The 13850-nt window shown below is 44.5% G+C and overlaps 1 long non-coding RNA gene across 1 annotated transcript; it reads right to left on the bottom strand.

The window, feature by feature from the left end:
- Positions 1 to 7150: 7150 nt before the first annotated feature.
- On the bottom strand, positions 7151 to 10728 carry LOC148123622 (uncharacterized). The gene is made up of 2 exons (XR_015740629.1): positions 10558 to 10728; positions 7151 to 7440 (listed from the first exon to the last, which is right to left on the bottom strand). It is a non-coding gene; the product is annotated as an uncharacterized LOC148123622 (long non-coding RNA).
- Between the last annotated feature and the right edge of the window lie 3122 nt (positions 10729 to 13850).

A 13850-nucleotide genomic window follows, 5' to 3' on the forward strand; every position in this document is an offset into this window, starting at 1 on the left:
GGCTTTAATGGTGTCGTCATTGCAGTCTTTACCATTAGGTCCTATCAGGGGTGGGATGGACCTTGAATCTTTTAGTTTGTTGTTTACAAAATTGTAAAAAGCACTGGTGGAATTGGTGCTTAGAAGGTTTTCCTCTTGTTTAATGTGATAATTGGTGCATTCGGTCTTTATTTGGTGGCATAAATTTTTGTATCGGCTTTTGAAATTGGCAACGTGACCAGATTTTTTTTCCACCAGAGTGATCTCTTTTTGGATTGAAGTTTCCTTATTGTTATGGGCAATCTGTTTTTTGTTTTGTTTTGGGAGTTGTTGTTGGTACATATAGTTTGATGACTCTTTTGACTTCAAGTAAAAATACGTTGTAATGGTCTTCAACAGTATTGCATCCAGTGAATAGAGATTGCCAATCAAGGGATGAGAGATCATTGTTTATAAGATCATAGTTGCCTTTTTGAAATTATAATTGGGGATCACATCATTGTGGTGGTTTTTGTGTGGACGTATGTTGAGACAAAAGTCAATCATATTGTGGTCCCTGCTGGAAAAGGGTTCTTTAGTTTGTATTCCGTAAATTAAATTCAAACTATTGCAGAAGATGAGATCGAGGCAGTTGTTTAGTCTAGTGTTGTTGGTTACTAGTTGTTCCAGTCCCAGATTTGTAACAGCATTGTGAAAGGTTACATGTATGGTTTCAGTTGTACATTCATTTAGGGTCCAGTCAATATGAGGCAGATTGAAATCACCAAGAAAGATAAAAGGGTATGGGCAGGATGCTGCCCATGTTAGTAGTGTATTTAGCTTGTTTACATGTTCGATGTCATAATCAGGTGCTCTGTAACATAGTAAGAATCGAATTGTGATATTTAAGGATAGTTCACAGATAATGGTCTCTGGAAGAGCAAGCTCCTGGGTAACTTGGATATTTTTTAGATGTAAGGACTTTTTATAGAAGATAGCAACACCACCTCCTCTATGAATTTCACGATCTGATCAGTAAACATGATAGTCTCTTACTGTGGTAATGGAGTCAGGGAGAGATGCGTTGAGCCATGTTTCACAGACAAATATAATGTCGAATTTAGCCATATTTAGTAGGAGGAAAAATTCAGGTATTTTACATTGAGTAGCTTGCATTTAAGGCCAGCAGTAGTTGGAATTGAGGTAGTTAGGGGCGTGCGTGCCTAGTCTTGGGTGATGGTGGATTGGTTGTGGTAGGGTTGTGGTTGAAGGTTAAAGCTGAGTTGCGGGATGTGTGACTTACTTTTGATACAGTCAGCATGGTAGTCAATGTACAGGTCCTTCTCTCCATTGTCTAGACGTTTTTGAGTTCAGTGCGGAGTACACGGGAGCGGGCACGTTGCTGTATGGTTAGGTCAGGGCGACAACGGAGGTTCTTATGGTTGGTGTTGGTTTTGGCGAGTGAATTTATAGTGTAAATGAATTTGCATTTGCTTGATTCATTTTTGCAAATGACCCTGCAGAAGCGTGGGGTCACAGAGCCGTCTCTGTTTTTGAGCTGTTTTTCTATGGAATGAATATTTTTTGTTAATGTATCATTTTCTAACAATATATTGGAAATATCTGCACAAGAAATATCTTTCATATTGAATTTTATGGCAAGTCCTGCAGCTAGAGTATCAACATTCAATCTCGATTTCTCACTTTTCCAAAAATCATTAGCAATTGAAAAAACCCATTCAATTGCTGCATTAGTTCCAGGGCAGCACAACATAAATTGAACAAGAATAAATAAATTTTCACATGCAGTATGTTCTTTTTTGACATGGCTGAATATTTCCACCCGTCTTTTATCAATTTCAACATGTCTATTTTCCCATTGTATTTTTCAGAATTTAAAAATACATTGTCTTCTAATTTCTTCAATGAGACAATTGTCTATTTTAATGTCTGGCATTTCTTTAGATAAAAACTCAACACAAGATTCAATATCTGTCCAATATGCTTGCGATGAAGTCAAAAAACACCATTGAAAACTTATTTCCTGTGGTGTTTGTTTCAGACCATTCTTTGATATATTGAAAACTTGTTTGGTAAAAATTCTGCACTTCTTTGATAAACTTTTCCATTATGCCCAGATTTGATTCCTCTAAGTGACAATTTTCTTTTTATAACTAAAGGAAGAAATTTTTCTTCAAATCGAGTTTTATATTGAAGAATAAAGTCATTTAAAATAAGACTAACTTGTGTAGCTGAAATATGTTCACCTTCAATCTTTTGAATCATTTTGTGAAAAATAGATGCTTGATTATGTACAAAATACATTAGTATCTCAGATATTTCATTGAAAAAAGATTCCAACATTTGTCTAAACTTAAAAATATGAAGAGAGAGGCTCAAATGATTGTAGAGCACGCTCTATAGCAGGTGTTAGAGTAAGCCATCTAACTTGAATATCCTAAAACTTTTTGTATTGAACATTTGCTTCAAAAATTGTTTTAAAATAGCCACACGAACGATAAACGACTAAAATAAAAAATAAATTATAGTTATCATTACTTCTACATCAATTGGCATGGCGCATAATGCTGTCTTGATTGCATTTGACAACGTATTCCTAGTATTTTCTTTTGCAGTAAATCTTGTAATTTTACAAACACATTATTCACCCCTCTGTCTTCGCCCACCCAAATTTGTGTTTGTATTATCAGCTGTTAGTGCAACAACTTTGGATTTCAAATTGTTTTCATTTATTACTCTGTATAGATGGTTTGACAAAATTGCAGCAGTTTCGCCCTCAATGGATTCTAAATTTAAAATTTTTACTTGAATGCCCTTGGTAACATGATTGGATGCATCAGAAAAAACAAATGCTTACAAATGCTGCAGTTTCCAAGTCTTCTGTAAGTATTTTGTTACAGTAATTTTTAAATACTGATGTAATAATAGCCTCGTAATAATAATAGCCCTGTAATAATTATATTCGTGACTAGGAAATGGATGCATTTAAAAAAAAAGTGGTAAACCAACCGATGCACTGTTTGTAAAGTTATGAAGAAGGATGATATTTTTATGTTTTATGTGGTATGTCTATGTTGTTTTGTTGTTAAAATAAAAAACTTTTTTTAAAAAATAATAATAATAGCCCTGTAATAATTTTGTCCTGGCGCATGAAAATTTAGCATCCTGAAACTTTTTCAATAAGTTGTACAATCAATACTACAAAAACTTTGATTGTGAATTATGGTATGTGTTAGTGTTTGGGGATAAACCCCGAGCAGAGTGCACAGCAGCAGTCTAACCAGGCAGCCAAAAGAGAGAGAGAGGCTGGGCCCAAGAGTATACACACACTGAGACAAAAACACTGTTTGTGGTTTTAAATAGATATTTAATTCACACAGAGATTAAGAATAGTCATTCAGTCCATATGTCAGTATCCAGTATATCCATCCAGTTACCTAGTCTATAAACAGTAAATACAATGTCTTTATCTGCTTGTAAATCTTCTTCTTCTGATAACTTTCTCTCATAGACAATGCTGAGTATGAACAGCTCACCAAGTAAACACAGTCCTTTTGTTCAGTAGAGAGAAGTATCTTGCACAGTAGACATCTCATACAGGAGTAAACAGTAGTAGGCAGACAGACAGCAGACAGACCAGAGATCAGTAAAACCAGGAACCAGGAATCAGACCAGGGACTCGAAACCAGGAAGTGTTACGTGTCTCTCACTGCCTATTATTGCAGCTTACAACCGCACCCATAATTATGCAATGACATTGCAGTTTAGAGCTTAAAGTTGCAAACACTTAAACATAGGTTTTATATATTCATTCACCCAAACCAGTTGGTGTATCCATATACCCAACAGTATGAAATGCAAATGTTCCCTCCATTGCAGCTAACTGTTTTTTATCTTCAGAATAATTTGAAGTTTTTAAAAGAACGTTACTTTACAACTGGAAGCAGATGCATCTGATGATTACAAAAGTTACAACAGCACTGAAAAAAAGGGAACTATGACCATTTTTCACTCTTATGACCAATGCAGCATCCCTTGGTCATATGATCAAAATCCAGAATTTATGAGAGAGCTGCAGTGTCCCAAGGGCACGTGATCCCCTTTGCAACCTGACAAAGTCTGATGGGGAAGCCAATTTTGCTTAACAATTGTGATACTAAACACAGTTCACTTAACTGTGGCATGAAAAGTCATAACAATGGGGCAAAAGTCACTTAACGCAACTGTCTGGCTTAAGCAACAGAAATGCTGGACTCAGTTGTGGTTGTAAGTCGAGGACTAAGTATAGGGTACCACAACCAGCAGCAAATCAAAACTAAACCCATAGCTAGATCTTAAGGGGTGATCCATTAATAATTTTCAGGAGGCTTGTGAACTTGAAAGGAGGGAAAATAAATTAACTTTATTTTCACTAATCAGTACAAGTAATCCTCAACTTATGACCACAACAGATAATAAATGCATTGTCAAGCAGTATAGTTGTTAAGTGAAACGTCAGATGACTACGAACTGTTTCCCCATTAACTCCTGGTCGGAAGACACTGAAAAGGCTACAAATAGTGATTAGCTGACCCTGGGATTCTGCAACCGTCACAAACCCGCAGAGGCAGGGCTCTGCTACGGATTCCCCTTCAACCCCCAAATGAGGCTTCTAGAATTATGACTCGATTCCCACCCTCCAAAGAGGAGGCAGAATGCACATCGTTGGAAGCCCCGCCAACTTCGCAAATGCAGGTAGTCCTTGACGTACATCATGCCCTTGTTGGAAGCTGATTCTGAAGGGAAGGTCAAGCAGCCGACAGGGAATCAGCGTGTGGCTTTGGTGACTGTGGAGGAAACTGGGGAAGGGCATTCCGAGGAAGACCCAGGCCCATCCCCTCTTCATCCTAGGGCAGGCAAGGAGGAACAGAAAAGGGAGCAAGTGGGTTACATCGGTAACGGGGGAGAAAAGGGCCCTGATTCCCTTCATTAGCTGCAGCTGGGGAAACGGGATTTAAGGGTGCTTGTGCACAGCACCTTGCTGGAAACAAAGCGTGCATTATCTTTGTTTGTCACGTCTTATCTGGGTTCTGGCATCCTCCCAACTGTGTGTGTTTCGTTATCTTTTGAGTTCTGCAATTCCTTATCCTGCCCTGTCTCGTTAATTGCTGCAGCTTTGTGGTTTGTGTTGGTTTTTATTTATAATTTAGATGTATTTTGGGTTCCAATGGAATTTCTTCCCTGTAAAAACTGTTCTTGGGAGAGTTTTTTTCTCCAGCTGATGATAACTGGACATTGGGGGCCGAGTTGGAGGCATTAAAGGGACTTTACCTACTTTTGCGACTTTGTTGCTTTTGTACCACGCCCCTTTAGGTCATCACAGTATGACCGCCATGGGACACAACGTTTATGTTACAAAGCGAGAAATTTCTTCAGCCAGCTTTGCCCCGTTTGACCATCTTTCTTGACACCGTGATTATGGGAATCATTTGCAGTCGTTAAGTGAGTAACCCAGTTGTTGGGTGAACTCGCGGGCTTCCCCCTTGACTTTGCTTGTCAAAAGGTCGCAAAAGGGGATCATGTGACACCCCCCCGGGGGCACCGCCACCGCCATAAGTACAGGCCAGTTGCCAAGCCTCTGAAGTTGGACCACGTGAACACGAGGAATGCCGCAACGGTCCTAAGGGTGGAAAAAAACGGTGCTACGTCGCTTTTTTTTTCCAGTGATGCTGTAACTTCAACCGGTCACTAAACGAACTATTGTTAAGTCGAGGCCTAGCTGTACTGCAGAGGGTTTTAGGGTCAGCTTGAGAAGCCATATTTTACTCAGAAGCTTCCTTGCCGGCCGCGTCTTGATGCCTGGCAATTTGGGAAGGGGGGGGAAGTTTAGACATAACATTCTTCTCCTCAAGTCAAGGACAAGTTACCCTGCACCTGGAAAGGAAGTGGCTGGAGGAATGCCTGCAGTTGGGGACAATGGGTGCTTGGGGCATGAGATGGACTGGGGGGGTGGGGGGTGGGGTGCAGGAAGATGGGTTTTCATCTTTCCATGATGGAGGGAAACCCCAGAACTCTCAGATTCGGGCTTTCCCAGACGTGCCGGTATGACGTCTTTAATTTTAATCTTTTGACCTTGTTTCTGAGTGCTGAATGAAAGGGGAGGTTCCACTGGAAGTCCTAATCACAGGGATGGGAATCAAATTTTTTAAACAACCGGTTCTGTGGGCATGGCCAGGTGACTGGGTGGGTGTGGCTTCTTCTTCTTCTTTTTTTTGCATACACCCCCACACCCCTTTTTGCCTGCTTGGCGAAGCAGTCAGATAGCGAGGGGGATCCCGGCACAGCTGATGGTCAGAACAGCTGATTGTCGGGGGGGGGGAAAGAAAGAAATACCTTAAGGCAGTGGTGGCTAATCTTTTGGGGCTCCTGTGCCCAAAATTGGGTGCGCACTGGCACTCAGGCGCCCATGGGCCAGCACCGAGAAGGCAATGCACGCCCCCGACACACCCCCTGAGGATGCACGCGCAATCCCCCCATTCCCCCTTACCTGCACTGCGTCTCACAGCTGATTTGAGGCCTTTTTCGGCCTCCCGGAGGCTTGGGAAAAGCCTCTGCAGGCCGAATAGGCCTGTTCGTCACTCCGGTATTAACAGGAAGTGACGAAACGGGCCTATTATTCGGCCTGCAGAGGCTTTTCCCAAGCCTCCGGGAGGCCGAAAAGGCCTCAAACCAGCTGGGAAGCACGTGCATGTGCAGTGAGGTAAGTGTTGCCTGCGGCTCGCGGGCCATAGGGTCACCATCAGGGCCTTAAGGAGTGACTGGGAGGGGAGAACATAATCGGTTGCGCATGCGCAATATGGACTGATTGGGCAGGGAAGGGAGAGCGGCAGGGCCAGCCAGGGGCACGATTTGCCGGCTCTCCGAAACTGCGCAGAATTGTAACAACCGGTTATATAAAACCGGTCCGAACCAGTAGAAAAACCACCCCTGCCTGATCAGCCATGCAGACAACAGACAGACACATTTCCAGGACTCACAAAACACTTTTTGACTTTGCAATCCACAGCTGAGAGGCTGCTTACAAAACGGTTAGGTGGTAGGAGCATGGCATATGCCCCCCCCCCAGAAGGACAGAATATAACAGCTTCTTCCCCTCTCCACAATGGCCGAAAGAAACCGTTCCAGGGTCCAATTTTCCTCATCGATATTTTTTATTTAATGCAAATACAAAAGATTCATTCAAACATATATAACATGATCAAACTGGGATACTTTTTTGGGAGGGAAGAACTTGCTGAGGGGGAACAAGAAGTCTCAAAAAAAAGAGACCAGATAAAAGAAGTTTGTGTGCAGTCGGACGGGTGTCAGGGCTTAACACTGAAACCTATCGGAGAAATTGGGAGATTGCGGCACGGTCATTGGCTGGTCGCTGGGCTTGATTTCCACGTTGGCGTATTTGCGGATGGGGTTGGCCTTGTGCACCTGGGAAGGAGAAAGAAGGGAAAAGGGGGGTGAGTGTGATGTCACAATGGCAGCCTTGCCTGCTTGCTGAAGTCAAAGACAAGAACAAAGACAACACAAGAATAAAGACTTGTTGTGGCCCACCAGCGGTGGCAGATTCGAACAGGGAGGAGGTTGGGGAGGAGCACGGGCCACTCCTGGAGTCTGGGGAAGGCTCTGATGAGGGCTCTGCGTCGGAGGCAGAGATGGGGCCAGGGCCCTCCAACAGTTATCAGCTGCCTTCAGAGTCGGAGATCAGTGGGGAAGAAGAACAGCTGGAGCCTGTTCCCAATGTGCTCATGCACAGAGCTGCCAGACGAATAGAACAGCTAACAAGAGTTGACTTGGGAGTAAAGCCACAGGTGGACGGTGAATGGCCCCTCCCCTAGGGAATAAAAGAGGAGCTAAAGGGGAGTGGGGTTTGCAGGAGACAATTAGTTCAATTCATTAGGGTGAAGATCTGTGCCTGTATTCTTGCCAAGTATTGTCTGCTACAGCGTGACGTTTAGAAGCTGTCGGCCTGGCAACCCTCCAAGCCTGATAAAGGTCTGTGGTTGTAAATCACCCTTGAAAGGCTGTTTGCCAGGACTTTGCTGGACATTGGCCTAAATAAAAGGGGTTTAGCTGGGACAAGGGGTCTGCTTTGTGATTTTGGGAAGCCTACGTCAGAACAGACAAAGGGAAGACCAAGACCAAGACACAAACAAAGACAAAACAAGAATAAAGACAAAGATTAAGGACAAGATAAAGACCAAGACAAAAACAGGACAACCTTTACTGTCACTTTTTTAAACTGTGAAATGAAATCAAAATGAAATTTTGAAGACGCAGTGTCAATCCTGGATTGTACGCTGATTGGAGACTCCGGGGAGGGGCGACAAAAGTTTTATTTTTAATTGGGTGTAAAACCGGCGGAACCAAGAGCCGGTTTTCCACCCGGAACATTGCCAATTTGATATGTCCCAATAAAATGTTCTTTGAGGGATTTGCCTGCCTCGGAGTTCATATTGAATGGGATGTATTACTGGGATGTATTACTTATATAACACAGTTCAAAGCAGCGTATTTCAGCCGTGGCCAATTTAAGAGGGGTGGACTTCAATGCCCAGAATTCCCCAGCTAGCACGCTGCAAATCAGCGGTTCCCCAACATTTCAGGCACCTGTTGTGGTCGGCTGGCGGCCTGCAGAGAAGGCAGCAGAGTTGGACAGTGTGGGGAGGAACAGGGGCCAGTCCTGGAGCCTGGGGAGGGCTCAGACGAGGGATCTGCGCCCGACACAGAGATGGGGCCAGGGCCACCTGGGAGTTACGTGCCGACTTTAGAATCGGACAGCAGTGAGGCGGAGGAACAGCGGAGCCTGTTCTCAGTGCGCATGTGCGCAGAGCTGCCAGAAGGCAAGAACAGTTAAGACAAAAGGGGCGATTTGAGAGTAAGGCTTGAGATGATTGGCCCCTCCTGTAAGACATCAAGGAGGAGCCAAGGGACATAAGCCTTTGCAGGAAGCAACTTTGTTCGCTCTGGTCGGTTTAAACTCTGAAGCTCTGTGTGGACTTTGTGCTGCATTTGGCCTCGTACAGCTAATGGGCAATTTAGTCCTTGGAAGCATTTCCGGGAGATAAAGGTGGGTGCTTATCAGCCTTATCCCGAAGGATTGTGGCAGAACTCCCGTTGGACTATTCACAAACTCTGTGCGACTCCACGGGCTGTGAATGCATAGCCGTTGAAATAAAACCACAAGGGCTTTGGGAACAGCGTGTGATGGTTACTGCCTCAGGAAGCCTTGGTCAGAACAGCACCAGGGACCATTTTCGGAAGAAAACTGGTCTTCCAAAGACCAGGGGCAGGAGAGGAGAGAATGGTCTTGTTCGCCACCAAGATTCTGCGCATGCATAGATGAAGCATCAGTCACTGGTGCCTGTTGCTTGCGCAGCCCAGATCTTAAGAGGTTACAACCGGTACTGGTCCAGAACCTGAGGGTTGTGGACCCCTGCCATTAATGCTGCATCTGTGCAAATACAGGAAGTCCTCGACTTCCAACAGTTCATTTAATGACCATTTCCAAGTTACAACGGCACCGAAAAACGTGACTGAAGACCATTTTTCATATTTAATGACTGTTGCAGCACCTCCATGATCAGGCGGATCAAGATTCAGCCGCTTGGTCAACAGACTCGTATTTGGGAGGATCGCGTGATCCCCTTTGGGACCTTCCGATGAGCAGAGTCGATGTGAGAGGCCAGATTCGGTTAATGTTCTGACCAAGGCTTCCGAAACCGTAATTACGCACACGCTTCTTTTAAAAACAAGGCATTTATTGCAATGCTGGGAATTGTTTGTTTTCCCAGCTGGTAATGAACCTCAAACAGTTCTTTGAGATAAGCACCCACCTTTCTTTCCTGTGAAGTGCTGCCAATAACAGGAGTGTCCAATGAAGTAGGAAAAAACAACAACAACCAACCAGAGTACAAAGAGCTTCAAGAATGACTCTGAACCGAACGAACGACTTTGCTTCCTGCAAGGTTTCGTCCTCTTGGACTGACTTTTGTCCCTTATGGGAGGGGCAATCACCTCCCAGCCTTACTCCTAAGTCGCCCTTTTTGTCTCAATTGCTCTTGCCTTCTAGCAGCTCTGTGCACTGGGAACAGGCTCCCTTGTTCCTCTTCCTTGCTGCTGCCAGACTCCAAAGGCTCCTGGACTGGTCCCCGTTCTTTCCCCTGTCCAATTCCGCTGCTGTCTGCACCGGCTGCCGACGAACCCCAACACTTAACAACCCCAGGAGACCATCATTTCTATGACTAAGCAAGACAAATTGTTCAATGAGCTTTTTACGACCTTTCTGGCTGCAGTCCTTAAATGAGACAGTCGTTAAGGGAATCCTGCTTTCCCCATTGACTTTTGCTCATCAGGTGGTCGCAAAAGGGACGCTGCAACCATCATAAATATGAGCCACTTGCCCCAAGCATCTGAGGTTCGATCGTGTGACCCTGGAGAGGCTTGCCTCGTTCGTAAGCGCGAAACACGGTTTCTAAGTCTCTTTTGTTAAGTGCCGCTGTAACTTTGGTCGCTAAATGGACCGTTGTAAATTGAGGACTTCCTTACAAAGCAGAGGTGTCCTTACCAGCTCTTCCTGCAGCTTGGCCCTCTCCTCTTTGGCTCGTTCCTCCTCCATCCTCCAGATGGCCTCCTGAAGCCGGGCCTTCTCCGCCTCCAGCTCGGCCAGCCGAATCTCGAACTCCAGGCGCTCCTTGGCCCGTAGTTCGGTGGCCAGCACGAAGGATCGGGGCTGCAGAAGCAGAAAGGAGAAGCGCCGGGTTGAGAAATGCTCCCATTTCCTTTTTCTGCTTTGGGGCTGGGGGTAGGGAGGGGGCAGTAGAGATAGCTGGGAAGGGTGCTGGAGCCCAACTAAAGAGCGCTTTCCCTTGGGAACCAAGGACATTCTAGCAGGTGTTGTGTTTTTTTTTTAACAGATTAACAGAATGGGAAGGGACCTTGTAGGTCATCTAGTCCAACCCTCCCCCACCCAAGCAGGAGACCGTTCACCATTTCTGATCAGTAGCAGTCCAGTCTCTTTTGAAAACCTTCCTGAAGGCAACTTCTGTTCCATGGGTTGAGGGTTCTCACTGCCAGAAAATTCCTCCTCATTTCCAGGTTGAATCTCTCCTTGTTCCGTTTCCATCCATTGTTCCTTGTCTGGCCTTTGGGTGTCTTGGAAAATAGCTTGACCCCCTTCCTCCACCTCTCTGGAGCAGCCTCTCCCTCAAATACTCGAAGGCTGCTTTCCTGTTTCCCCTGGTCCTTCTCTTCCCTAGACTAGCCAGGCCCAGTTCCTGCAACCGTTCTCGTGACGTTCTAGCCTCCAGTCCCCTCATCCTCCTGGTTGCTCTTCTCTGCATTTTTCTAGAGTCTCAACCTCTTTTTTATTGTCTGGCGACCAAAACTGCATGTAGTAGTCTAGGTGTGGCCTTACTAAGGCTTTACGGAGTGGTATTAGGACCTCCCTTGATCTCGATTGTATCCCTCTGTTAATGCAACTTAGGGTTGCATTGGCTTTTTGGCTGCCTCTGCATACTGCTGGCTCCTATTTCACTAAGTCTCCATGATCCCTCTCACAGTTACTGCTCGATAATGATTACAGATAATCAGAGTTGGAAGGGACCTTGTAGGTCATCTAGTCCAACCCCCGCCCCCAAGCAAGAGACCCTACACCATTTCTGACAAATGGCAGTCCAATCTTTTCTGGAAAGCCTGGTTAAGCCTGGTTTCACCCAGCCTTATATGCATTCGGTTGTGTGTGGCCTTACTAAGGCTTTATAGAGTGGTATTAATACCTCCCTTGATCTTGATTGTATCCTCTGTTAATGCAATTTAGGATTGCATTGGTGTTGAGGAGGAGGAGACAGGTCACCTAGCAACTGGACTGTAGGCTGATTGGACCAGGTGACTGATTGGTTTGGGAATGTGTCAAACTTCCATTCTTAATCAGGTGAAACCATGAGAACTTTTAGTTAGTATTCTATTCTATTCTATTCTATTCTATTCTATTCTATTCTATTCCTATTCCTATTCCTATTCTATTCCATTGCATTCTTTCATTCATTCCATATTTTCTATTCTATTCTATTCCTATTATCTATTCTATTTTATTGCGATTAGACATTCTATTCTACTCCTATTATCTATTCTATCCTATCTTATTTCTATTCTCTTTTATCCTTATTTCTATTCTATCCTTATTTCTATCCCATTCTATTCTTATTTCTGTTCTATTTCACCCATTCCATTCTATCCTATCCTATCCTTGTTTCTATTCTATCCTTATTTCTATTCTTGTTCTATTCTACCCTTATTTTTATTTTATTTTACCCTTATTTCTATATTATATTCTTGTTTATTCTATTCTACCCTATCCTATCCTTATTTCTACTATATTCTATTCTATTTTATTCTATTCTATTCTTTTTCTATCCCATCCTATCTTTATTTCCATTCTATTCTATTCTTATTCGATTCTATCCCTATTTCTATCCTATCCTATTCTATTTTCTATTTGAAATGTCAAACATGGAAGAACCTTCAGGCCACATCAGATGGGCCACCGCACCTGAAGATGCCTCACCTAAAAGCAGCTTGCTCTCTTTCTTGGGAAGGAAGGGCTCCTGGTGTAGCACCTGGCTGGGTTGGGCTTTGAAGACGGCAGCTTCTTTCTGGCGCTTCATCTCCTCCTTCAGCTGAGGAGAGAGATTGGGGCAGGGGGGCAAGTTTAAAGGAGACATCCAACGGAAGGAAAATTCAGGCAGTCCTCGACTTACCACCGCGAGGAGCCCCCATTTTATTTTTATTTTTTTGCCACCGAGCCAAGGCAAGGTGTTAAAGTGATTTTTGCCCCCTTTTAAGACCCTTTCGTGCCACCGTTGCTAAGCGGATCGCTTGCGGCTGTTAAAAAGTTAGCCGCACGGTTGATCAGTGAATCCCGGCTTCCCCACTGACGCAAAAGGAGGTCGCGTGTCCTTGGGACCCTGCAACTGTTGTAAGTGTCTGTATTTCTGCTTGTGTGCTGGCCGATGGCTTTGGAGTGACTCAGCAGAGCTGAGGATGGATTCTGCAACAACTGCAGGACTGCTGGAAACGGCTCTTTCCATGGATTGACGTGGTGCGTGTTGTTAAAGGGGGCTGGGGCACAGATAGGTGGTAATGAAGCTTTGAGTTAAGACATAGTAAAAGCGGAACCAGGTGGAGATCAGTTAGTGAGGGTTGGAATAGGCTAGGGATGTAGACATGTTATAGGGTTAATAGCATTTAGGGATAACTAGAACTGCGTATAGGCCTGGGTGCGGTGGGGTGTGTCTCATGATAATGGTAAAAAAAAAGGAAAGGGAGCAAACTCAAACCCAGCTCTAACCTTGCCTGGCTTTTAGCCTTTCTTGTCAGAGAAGAGTATTTGTTGTTTGCTGAGCTAATGAATAAACCACCATTGCACCACAAAGGAGCTGGAGTTTGTATTCATTTCAGGACAAATCTTCACTACTCAAAGGACTGGCTGAGAGTAAGTACATGCCCGTGTCAACTCATAAAATACCCTCGGCCTGTTTTAGTAGTTGTCATTAAAAAAAAAAGGGTGGGGGAAATAACAAACCAGGCCTCTGAAAGGATCAGGGTTGGCGCCTGAACACATCACCCTTGGCCAGGTTCAAGCCATGAATGCTCCAGGGGCTCTTCTGCAGCCGTACATTCACCAGGAGCGCCTGAGTCGGCCCCTTTCGACATTCTGACAGCTGTTAGAGAGGAAGCCCGGCTCAATCCTCACGGGGCCGGGAGTATTTTTCGCTGTCCCACTTCTGCAAACCCATGTCCTAGGGACTGCAAGTTGATCCTCAGGCGGCGGTGGGCTTGTG

The sequence above is a fragment of the Pseudonaja textilis genome, unplaced genomic scaffold (genome assembly GCF_049901715.1).
Source record: "Pseudonaja textilis isolate UNSWEBS1 unplaced genomic scaffold, rPseTex1.2 PTEXSCF45, whole genome shotgun sequence".
NCBI lineage: Eukaryota > Metazoa > Chordata > Lepidosauria > Squamata > Elapidae > Pseudonaja > Pseudonaja textilis.